The sequence below is a fragment of the Aulonocara sp. 'chitande type north' Nkhata Bay genome, linkage group LG14 (assembly GCF_057382095.1).
Source record: "Aulonocara sp. 'chitande type north' Nkhata Bay isolate Kocher_YH1m ecotype deep benthic linkage group LG14, A_spYH_male_GT1.1, whole genome shotgun sequence".
NCBI classification, from domain to species: domain Eukaryota; kingdom Metazoa; phylum Chordata; class Actinopteri; order Cichliformes; family Cichlidae; genus Aulonocara; species Aulonocara sp. 'chitande type north' Nkhata Bay.
The window spans coordinates 35,599,465-35,611,182 of NC_141357.1; the positions used below are offsets into that span (position 1 = coordinate 35,599,465).

At 43.0% G+C, this 11,718-nt stretch overlaps 1 long non-coding RNA gene across 1 annotated transcript; it reads right to left on the reverse strand.

Annotated features, from left to right (window-relative positions):
- Positions 1 to 7,985: 7,985 nt before the first annotated feature.
- Positions 7,986 to 9,504, reverse strand: LOC147315108 (uncharacterized). Its single transcript, XR_015124539.1, has 3 exons — positions 9,165 to 9,504; positions 8,179 to 8,294; positions 7,986 to 8,098 (listed from the first exon to the last, which is right to left on the reverse strand). It is a non-coding gene; the product is annotated as an uncharacterized LOC147315108 (long non-coding RNA).
- Between the last annotated feature and the right edge of the window lie 2,214 nt (positions 9,505 to 11,718).

Consider the following 11,718-nt stretch of genomic DNA (forward strand, 5'->3'; position numbering starts at 1 on the left):
TTAGTTTGCAGTGATTGAAGCAAACTGCTGCTCCTCAGGGGTGATTGGCCGAAGGAAGAGGGAGAAAAAGAGGAAAATGAATCCTGGAAAACAGACGAGGAAAGGCAAAGAGAAGAGGAAGAAAGACACCAGCTTTGAAATGAGGTAAAGGAAGTTAGTAATACTGACTTGGTTGGAAGTTAGAGGAGTCAATTTCAGATTATATTTACAAATTTCTTTGGAAATTTTATCAAGCCTTAATAATTTAACGGTAATCTAAAAGATCAAACTGGAATTTTTTAAAGAAAAACACAAGTACACATTCATAAACACAAACACGAGAGACATAAACAAGCCCTCTGAGTTTCAGCAGTGAGTTTCGGCCCTTGACAAAGATACATCCACTGTGAGGACCTGCAGACTGGCCATTTCACGTCTCTTTGCACGTGTTTCTGATTGTTTTGTGGATTTTCACTGCCTTTGTGGTCCTGTGTCTCTGGGTCAATCTCAGAAACTACAGGGTTTGAGATTTAATATAAACAGTCATGTTCCTGATTAATCCTATGAAATATTTTGTTCCTCTAGCTCCAAACGCAGGACAGAATTTGCATTTATGTTGCATTTATTAGGTCAAAAACCACTTTACAGCCACCTGGGTAACATCTATAACACTCGAAGCATTTAATGATGCTGGTTTCTCTTTATTACAATTCAGTTCTTTCTTATATTCTTCCTGGCAACAACAACAATGCCTGTGGTTATTAACCTTGTATCACCAAGTCTATCATCTTTGATACACAAGCTTTTGAGACCTCTACATCATTCATGCATAAAATACTGGATGTAACAAAAATGATACAAATTAAAACTGATATCTGCAAATTGATATTTTGTTTCTTTTTTACTTTTAATTTGTCTGAAGGTTCACAGTTAAACTTGATTTTAAAAATCAATACACGCTAGTTTACACCCAGCGTCACGGGTGGATGGACTGAATCTATAGGCGGACGCTCCAACGGTAGAATGTTGGTCGAAATTTAACTTCGAGGGGATAAAAGCTTTTTCAAACTTTTTTTTTTGGGCAAAGCTAAGAAAGTTTTCAAGCTTTATTCATTTATTTCAAATGAAATGTGTCAGCTGAGCTTATAGATGCGGTTTTTATGTACCAGTGATTGTTGAAGATTATTTTCAGCTCCAAAATAACTGCCCTGATAATTAAAGTAGTCTCTCATGTACTATTGGAGGGAGCTTTGTGAAACTGATAACATGTAGATTGCATGAAAAAAAGGCTGACTCAGCCGCTGTGACGTCACCGGCTGTGTTGTAGACAGTTTGAGAGCCTTTAGTTTGGGATTTTGGTCATTGCCATATTTATCCAGCATCTGTTACGAACCATCATATCACAGTAAATGTAAGTCTGGTTTTTGCAGCGAATCGGTCATCGCGTGTAAAATAAAACAATACTGGAAAAACTGGATGCTTTAAAATGTGTTTAGTTCAACCAAATGCTGACACGAGGGCTGGATGTGAGGTCACTGCCTGCTCATCATGTAGTGACTTGTATCCACTTAGAGTATAAAATAAGCCTGTGGATAAACTACTATAAATATTTAAATCAACCTAATCTATCTGTTGTTGCAACACAGGCAGCCCCTTTGATAAATTATCTTGAACATCCTCAGACTGAAGACATAAAATATCAGAGAACAAGTAAATTCAGCAGTGAACAGTGCACCGCTCCTTTAAAAATAACCACATGGATCAAATTAGCCAGATAAAATCAGCTGGCGTGGCTTTGAACTGTGGGGAGTTAAGTTAAAGTGCTTCATGTGCCACTGGGCTTCCCTGCAGATTGACACTGTAAATGTCACGCCATTTTTCCAGCTGGGTTTCCCAGAGAGTCGCCCGGCGGTGGAAACCAAAACAATGAATGATGTAAGAGGACTGAGGGCATGAAAACACAGGACACCGTAAATGTGTCACTGTGGCCTTAAAATATTCAGCTGTTAACATAAATGCTTGACAGAGACGTGCACGCTTACACAAATACATACGTTCACCTTGACAACTGCAGTGTGTCGTTGCATTAGACATAAACCTTGCTCCTCCAGCCTCTTCAGCCTCCTTCCTTTCCCACAATGCTCTCCTCTTCTTTGGTCTCCCTGCGTTCCTCCCTCTCTCCCTGCACTCCTTCCTCTTTTCCCCCTCCTCTTCTCTGTCAAGGCTCAGAGGTCATGTGGAGGGTCAGAGCCCCCGCCCTCCTGGAACAAACACACCGAAATAAATAGCAGCAGAGAAAGAGAGGAAGGGAAGCGGCCGGATGATTGCTTTTCTACTTATCGCTGTGCCTGAATGAAGCAGGGAAACAGGCTGTACGTATGCGTCCAGAAATTCATTTTGAAATCTCGAAGGTGAGGACGTGTAGCATGGTGCTCACTTCCTCACAGGGGTGTTTCAGGGTCGAAGTGCAATTCAGATGAGCTGGCAGAAGAAAGCTTGCCCGCTAGTGTCAACACACTTTTAAAATACTGGAAGTGCACTCAACAAAACTGGAGGTGTGTTGGTACAATTAAACACACAAAAGTCCTATTATTTCATTTTTATTCATATATATCGCCAAATCACAACAACAGTCACCTCGAGATGCTTTATGGTAAGATAAGATAAGATAAGAGGGTTCGAGTCTGACCTGCGGCCCCTTGCTGCATGTCTTCCCCTCTCTCTCTGCCCTCGCTTTCCTGTCCTTTCTCCACTGTATCTGTCAAATAAAGTTGTAAAAGGCCAAAAAAAAAAAAGGTAAGATAAAGAACCTAGTAGAGAGAAACCCCCAACAACCACTGATAACCAAGCATTTGGTGACAGTGGGAAGGAAAAACTCTTTTAACAGGAAGGAAACCTCCAGCAGAACCAGGCTCAGGGAGGCATGCGTTTAATTACATTAAAGGAACAAACACCACAAAGACGGCTGATAGACACAGTTCAGATTTTAAAATGAGTTTATGCTTGAGCTTATCACACTGGCACTCAGGGGTTAAAAGTGACATCACAGCTGACAGGTGCGGCCGTTTTGCCTCATGCACCTCGATCATCAAGACAGTTGTTGCTGTTTTTCCTAAACCAGCACTGATGCTGTTTTTTCTGAGTTGCAATCATGAGGCGTATGCTGCAGTAAGTCTGGTTCTGAGGTGCCATTAAAATCGTTTATGGGCTGCGGTGACATCACAGTTTATGTGAGCGTTCACCAGTATCAGCCATATTCGCTGTTTGCCTTGCGGCCTAGATGGCGCTCTCCTGTAGGCACTCTTTACTAATCACTACACCTGAAGCACTCATCAAAGCAGACTAATGCATGGGTTCAAGCCTTAATGTAAATTAAATAAGTGAGTTATATAGTTAAAAAAATCTCCCATTCACTAGAGACCAAAACTGCAGTTGTTTATTTCTGGGATTTTTACCATTACGGAGTTTTGGAGTCAGCCTTATGTGGCCATTAGAGGAACTGGAATTCTGAAGTAGCCTCATTTTTTACAGAACTTACAGATTTTCAATCTATCGATGCAAAAAAACTTTCCAGCTTTCCAGTTTCCATTTTTTCTCATCTAACATTCGGCTGAAAAATAAATAGGTGGATTTCCCAAAATATCAAACATTTCCTTTGAGGTTCAGTTCAAGGGTTAAGGTCAATTAGTTTCATGTTAGCGGCAGGTTCAGGGGCTATATGAAGAGTAGTCGAGTTTACAGTCCAAACACGTGTGTTTATATGCGAGTGATTGACAGACAGCATAAACCTGGGAACCTCAATAGTTGAAATACAAGACAAACAAACATCCAGCATGCTTTGTTGGTCCTGGAACGTTTCCAGGGCAGCTAAGGTGTGTGTTTGTGTGTGAAGCGTAGGAAAAGCAGAGGAAGCTTTAAAACAGTCACCAATGTTTATCTTGTAAAACATCAGGCCTGAGAAGCAACCGGTGCTTATGTGCATGTGCTAAATCCAGCGTATGTGTGTGCATGTCTGTGTGTGTTTGTGTCATTTGGATTAAGAAGTGTGTATCTCCATTCTTAAGAAACATCCAACAGAGGCGAGTCCAAAGTCCGGTGCCAATGTTTACTGCACTGTCTGTTTAAGTGTGTGTTTGTATGTGTGTATTTCTGCGTGCGTGAGCGCGGTTCTGGGAACACGCCAGCTGTGGATAGCTACTTTTAAATTTGGCCTGTGGACTGGTTCAGTTTGCTCCACAACAGGAAGTTGAGATGTTGATGTTGGGAGTCTCTGGGAACGGAGGCCTCGTGCAACACTACAAGCTGTGCCGACGTCATCTGAAACGATTCCCCGGAGTTTAATAAAAGTCGGTGAGCTGCAGCTCCGTTTGAGGAATGTGTGTTCAAGCCTCTGAAATGTGTTCACGTAGCTTTGGCAGCTTTCTGAATGGCAGGTCGTGCTGTCATCTTCATTTAAAAAATATTTTAATTGGTTCGTTTTCCTGCTCTTACCAGCAAACTTAGCTGAAGATGATTGTGTTAAATGGTTTAGGGTCATTCAAAGCTACTGTGTGTATTTTCCATCGGCATGCTGCGGCATGCTTTAACAACGCCGAGGCATTCTTTGCTCAGGCGATATCGTCCTGATCGCGCAATCAGACAAACTAGAGTCATGAACACTTGGGTGAAAAAAAATAACATCAGCTACCCGCTTTATATTCCAGTCAGACACATGGGACATTTTTCACAAATGTAATTTAAGATTTTAATGTAATAATTACTACAAATAAATCTTAAGCAGATGAGAATCATTGATATTTCTATGTTTTGGGTCTTAAAATGATTTAATGAACCTCTAGGCTTGAAAAATAAGGCCAGCATGGAAGGGCCAAAAACAGCACTTCCTCTTTGAGGCTGACTTCCAACGTGTGATGACGCCCATGTTGAAATACTACTTTACAGCTGAAATAAATTTGTTTATATTCTGGTGGAAAATTTGTTTCTTCCTTCATAAAAACTGTGCAGTGCAAATATTTTTATAACTCATCCAGGCTGTCAAGTGACAAGTGTTTTGATCCAAGAAGGCGTAGTTCTCTGCTGATTAACAGAGGTGTGTGTCTGTGCATCCATCTGTGGAGGGCTGCTTGCTAATCAAGTTCGCTAGCGTTACCTGTTAGCTTCACACGCCACCCTTTTGTCCAAAAATGGCACCTTCGACTTCCATTAACTAACACCGTAGCAGCAAAAACACAAACGCTGAGTCTAAAACCAATGGTGACGTCACCGTGGCGATAGCCATCTTACATATACAGTCGGTAAGTGGGTGTATTTATTTACGAGCTTTTTCTCCTTCAGTGATTCACACGTATACGGCAACTATATACAGCCTAGACCTGCTGAAGTCTGCTCCATCCATACTTTGGCTTCCCTCACCTCCATGCGAGGGTCAAACCATCATACCTGTGATTTGACAAAGCATTCATCATCCTGAGCCACAGCAACCCGACCATTTTCAGGTGAATGTTTCTTTTGCTCATTAAGCCACTCAACACTGATCTATGAATCATTTAAGGATCAAAAAAGACACCTAACATAAAGAACCAATTTTAAACTGTATCTTTAGACACTTTGTTACTTTGTCATGAAAACATTTGTTCCATTTCCTCCTGCTGAATCCATGAAAATGCCACCGATAACAGGTCGGCAGGTATAAAATTCTGTTTTTGTACTGACGGGGTGATTTACTTTAGCCTTAAAGGTCCAGATGAAAGACAATACTCGGTTAACTTTCCTCCTGTTTCAGCCGAGGTGCATGGTGACACACTTTCAGACAGTTTGTATCACAGGCTTAAATTTTAGGACATCACAAAACTTCACGAGGAAAAGTCTACATTAAAAACAGGATCTTATTTTGAAAACATCCAGCCCCTGATTCTCAAGACATCTGCGCTGCATTGCACAGACTCTGTTGACTGTCCCTTTCTAAATAAACAGTCTAATAAACTATCTCAGATTACACTCAGGGTTTTGGCTTAATAACTTTTAGATGTTTACATATTTGCTGAAAACATACTCCAGGATTTTATATCTCTAAGAGCTCTCTCCCAAAATCCGCACAGCATTTGAAGAATGACATTAAATGTCAGTTTCAGGATGGTTATCAGTGTAGAGAGGAAAACGTTTTTCTTTTTTCAGACTCTGGCCGGGCTGAGAATGTGATGTTCCTTTTGGCTCTGACAGGAAAGCACAGCATTGTTTAGTTGCACAAGCGATCCATCATGGAGGAGGAATGGGACCAGTACAGAGGATGAAGAGGAAAACGGAAGGAGATATGAAAAGAGTTTGTTTTGATGGCAGCAAGGACAGTGACCATCAAACCATGAACTGTAGTAACCTGAGCACAAGGAAAGAAAGAGAGAAAGGAAAGAAAATGAGGAAAATAAAAAGGACAAGGGAGGAAAGTAAATTTTTAAAAAGGAAAAGAAAGGAGGAGTCTTCCCAGGATGGGAGCAGCAATGGGAGGAATTTTTTTTTTTTACACCAGGCACAGGAAGCGGCGTAAATGTTTATCTTGTGGGGACCAGTTTGGAGTTATAGACCTTTGGAAGGCTTCCCACTTTCTGCCTTCAAACTGCTGTTTGAGGGTTAGGACCTGGTTCCTGGGTTCAGGTAAGAAAGAGTTTTAGGTCAGGCTTAGGGTAAAGGTTCGGGTCAGGCATGCATTGTGGAGAGTTAGGATAAGAGGCTAGAAGAGCCTAGGGAATGCAGTATGACTGCCTGTGTGTGTGTGTGTGTGTGTGTGTGTGTGTGTGTGTGTGTGTGTGTGTGTGTGCATCGAGGCCTCGTGGGAACTGCAAACTTGACAATCCCAGACTCTTAGTTTGATGAAGTGGGGGCTAAATGCTGTTATCTCACACACACTCTCACCCTTATGCAAAACAACATAACATACATGTGCTCAGGCTCTCAGTTCTCCTTGAAGTCTGATCGTTTGTTTGTTTGTTGGTTGGTTTGTTTTTCAGATAATGTGTTAAATCAATCAGCTGTTGATTTCATCATCTCACATTATCCGCCTGTAAAGTCCAAGTCCCAGTTAGATATCGCTGACAGCATCAGGAGCAGAGTTCCCACGACACTCTGGGGGGTCTAAAGGTCTCCATAATAATCCAGCAGTCTTTAAAAACATCTAAGTGGAGGCTTCACAGACAGAAGCAACCAAAACATCAGGACCACTGTAGTCAAAGGGACGTCGTTATTTCCATCTGCATATACATGATTCTGTTTTTCCATGTGCACATGTGGAAAGCGTGAGTCCGAAAGTAGCATCAAGATCCCAGCACCGAACAGAGCAGGCCTCAGTGGCAACAAGTCAGATATGGCATCCAGGGAGGAGGTGGGTTGCAAAGTAGCTTCACGTTCACTATACAAACAGACACACTTATGCAGACAGACACATTTGTGGAACCATAAATTACGCTTAAAGCAGCTTGAACAGCTCCACCTGTATGTCTACCAATTGGATCTGTTGAAGGGTATCAGTTGAGCCATCATTCAAGGTAATTCAATCAGAACATACAGTGAGTATTTCCAGCACTCAAGGTTCTTTGTACTGTAAGTTAAAGACCTTTGTTACGTCCCTCTGCAGCTTCTAATAGTCTCAGTGTTTTCAGCTGGTGCTAATTGGCCACACCTAGTCAGGTGTGGATAGAAGCATACCTGAGGCAAGCTTCCCGGCAGTGCACTAGTCTTTGCCTTGGTGGCACCAGCCATTTTAGCCAACCTGGTTTTCCATTTTAGGATGAAACCTCTTCTCACCCACACTCTGTTATTCATCTCTGTTTTTATGTTGCGGCTTTTGAGCCGGGTCGTAACAACCTTTGAATAATAATCTTAAAAAACCCAATATTCAACCAACTGTCACGGTCTGGCTGGCAGACCGTGGGGATATGGGGAATGAGGACCCAGGCGCGGTGCTCTGTGTATAAACAGTGCGTTTATTTACAGTGATGGAAAAACATGACAATAAATCCCGTGCTCTCCCGACTCCCGTGACGTGTCCTCTTCCCAGTGTTAGTGCTCCTGTCTCCGCTTCTCCGTGATGAGCACCCCATGCTCGCTGCCCTCTCGTCTCTCGCTACTCCTGGGAACATAAGAGAGAGGCAGCTGTCAGACATGCAATAATGCAGGAGACTCAAACTAAGAACTGGTCGAGAGACTAACGTGAAGCCACGCAATGATCCGGCGTCGGAGAGAGCTCCACCACACTATCAAGTAGCTCCTCCGACGAGGCCTGATCAGCTGCAGGTGTCACATGGTCTTCAGGTGTGGCCAATCACCTGCCAGGGCCACACCCACACAGACACATATGCAGGGAGAACGAGGGACAGCAATACAAAATACATATATTATAATATTAGTCCAAAACTGCTCAGTTTTGACACAAACCCCCTGTGAGAAGGCACTTTGTGACAGTGGGAAGGAAAAACTCCCTTTTAACAGGAAGAAACCTCCAGCAGGACCAGGGGAGGGGCGGGGCCATCTGCAGTGAACGATCGAAGGTGAGGGAGGGCAAAAGGGCAACACAAACAGTGTGGAAGAGATTTAGAGATTAGTAATAACTAATGATCGAATACAACATGGTGTATAAACAAATAGGAGATTGAAGAAGAAACACTCGGTGCATCATGGGAAGCCCCCAGCAGCCAAGGCCTATTGCAGATAACTAAAGGGAGAGTGGGTCTAAGGGTTCATTCTGGTCAGGATTATCTAATCCAGATGAGTTTGATATCAAACCCACCCTTTGCTACACTGTCACAAAAAATGATCTCAGGGTTGTATTTACTGTAAGTGAAATGATGATTAATACAAACAGCCACACACACGAAGGCCGATACAACACAGATACTGAGCTGTGAGGCTGATCTATAGGAACACACACAGGCACTTATGTGCACAGGCACAAGCATGTGTCTTCCACAAAGGCTCCAGTCACATGTTGAACAGATACATACCAGCACAGTGATGTCAGTTTGTTCATCCCAACCTCACACTGCTGATCTATTCATCGGAAACTCTGCAGCTGAAGGCCACAGTGAACACTGCCAAGTCTTTTAGCTGTCAGAGTCTCTCAGAAATCATTTGTTCTTAGGGTCTTCTGACGTCACGATAGGCTGTATGAAACTCATCGGGTGTAGCTGTGTGCTTACATTTTCTGGAGCACCAGATGGGTGGAGTCAGCGCAGTAACAGAAGATGCAAGAAGTGGCACCAGGCGAGTTTTAAAGAAAATCCTTCTGACGCAGCAGGTGGAGCTGACACAGAAGGGAGCGTCCTGTTCTCGACTTTTCTTCTCATGCAGGAGAACCGGTCACGATTCCTTCACCATCTCCAACAAAAAACGTTGTTGCAGAACTCGTGTTAATCTGATTCCTGGTGGATCAAATACGTCAAACTTTAAGTGATCTATCATATGATTTGATACATTGTAAGTCTGATTCCCTCAAGAAGGATTCAGACTTTTAATTACTGTAAACAACAACAATATGTTTTTAAAATAGCTGATGTTTGCAGAAAGCATCAGCAGAAAATAGAGGTGTTAAACTCAGTTGGATATCAATTTGCTGTATCCCACCAGGTGCAGTTTGTGTAGAGGTCACAAACTGGCAACATGCCTCAGCAGGAGCAGAAACAGATTGATGGCGCACCTCTTCCTCAGCACATAAAAATAACATTAAAGGGACATTCCACACGTTTGAACTTTTTATCATTTCCTGCATTTTCTGTACATTTTCTCCCAAAAACGCATTACATGAGGCCTAATATGGTCAGTCTGAAACATTCCCAACTGGCTGTTACTCTACTGATCACACGGACCACATAGCATTGACATTAGCTCAAAAAAATTAAAGGAACAGGTTTTAATCAGCGTCAGTTAAACTTCTGGGATACCGATCTGGTCGGTAAGTAGCAGAGGGCGCTGTTAATCAGTTTCAGCTGCACGAGACGGGCAACAATGGAACAAACCTCAAAACAGGAATGATTTTACAGGTGAGGGACACAGAAATTTCCTCCCTTCTCACCTTTTCTGACTGTTATTTCACTTGATTTGCATTTGACTCGGGTCATGGTCACTACTGGTAGCATGAGGTGATACCTGGACCCTACAGGCACATGCTTGCTGAGGATGCACAGGTAGTCCAACTCCTCCAGGATGGCACATAAATACAAGCCGATGCCAGAAGACTTGCTGTGTCTCCAAGCTCAATAGCATGGAGGAGATTCCAGGAGACAGGTGCTTACTCTATGAGAGCTGGGCAGAGCCGTAGAAGATCCTTAACCAGTCAGCGGGACCAGTATCTGCTTCTTAGTGACAGGAGGAACAGGATGAGCACTGCCAGAGCTACAAAATGCAGCTTAGAATGTCTCTGACCAAACAATCAGAAGTGTACTTCACGAGGGTGGACCCTGTGCTCACTGCCCAGCACCATCGAGCCCGACTTGCATTTGGCACAGAATACCAGAATTACCAGGTGCACCACTGTGCTTTTCACACATGACAGCAGGGTTACCTTGAGCACACGTGACAAACGTTAAAGGGTCTAGAGAAGCTGTGCAGAGGGTTCCTCCTGGTCCACGACTATGTCTGGCCTAAATCCAATAGAACACCTCAGGGACATTATGTTTTGGTCCATGCGACACCTCAGATTATCCAGTGTCTTTGAATTGTTTGCTTGTTTACACAACAATCATAACAACAAAGTAATATCCAGTGGGATTAGGATTAGACGGCTATGAATCAGGTCAAAGTTTGAGTCTGTTATTTAATAAAATAAGCTTTAATCAGGTTACAACACAGCATCTGAGGGTTTTTTTGTGTGTATTGTGGATAAAAACTACTACCGTGTGCTACTAACGGTAATGAACAGAACTATGTATGTATGTGGCATTTTCTTTGCTGCTCTGTTCGGTTCAGCGCACACAGTTCCTACTTTCCTGCCAAACACGAGGATTAAAAATAAGCCTAATAACGTCTAATAAGTCTCTGAGCTGGATCTGCTGCAGGATTCAGTTGCAGTTTTCACAGTTGTGTTAAAATGATCAGCTTGGCTGTCCCAACATAATAATAAGACAAAGAGGAGAAATGAGAGGTGGAGTTTACATTTGTGTATTTCTGGCGTTAACAGACACTCTTATCTGAATCGGCTTCCAACAAGCAGCTCACAGAGACAGACAGACTCCCTGTCTGGAGAGCGTGGGCGCCTGGGAGAGGCAACGACCACAGGACAGTAATATGTTCTTTACTTTTATTTAACGCAGATGATGGGATTAGTTGGTTAATTGTTTAAGCAAAGAAGCTCTTTAATAGTAATTCCCAGTCCTCTGGGTGCAATAAATCCCTTTAGTCCTTTAACATCTGTGTCCTCCACTCTTCAGCGTGCAGCATGTGGGAATTTTTTTAGAGACTCTCATGATAGCGAGACAGACGGGCACAAAAGAGAGAGACATAAGAGATCTTGTGAATGGAGATTGAAAGTTCAGCCTGGCCACCAACGTCACCCTTCTCACACTGCGCCCCCACAGGCGCAGGACCAGCACTGCGAGCACTGCGGCTCACAGACCATCAGAGTCCAAATCCAAGCTGAAGTCGTCCTCTAAGAGGATCACGTCTTCTAAATATACTCTCACCACAGGTAGTTTCCCCGAACAGGGAGCTAAGCAGATTACTGATAACAGATACGCCGAACGCACAACTCAGAGTGTG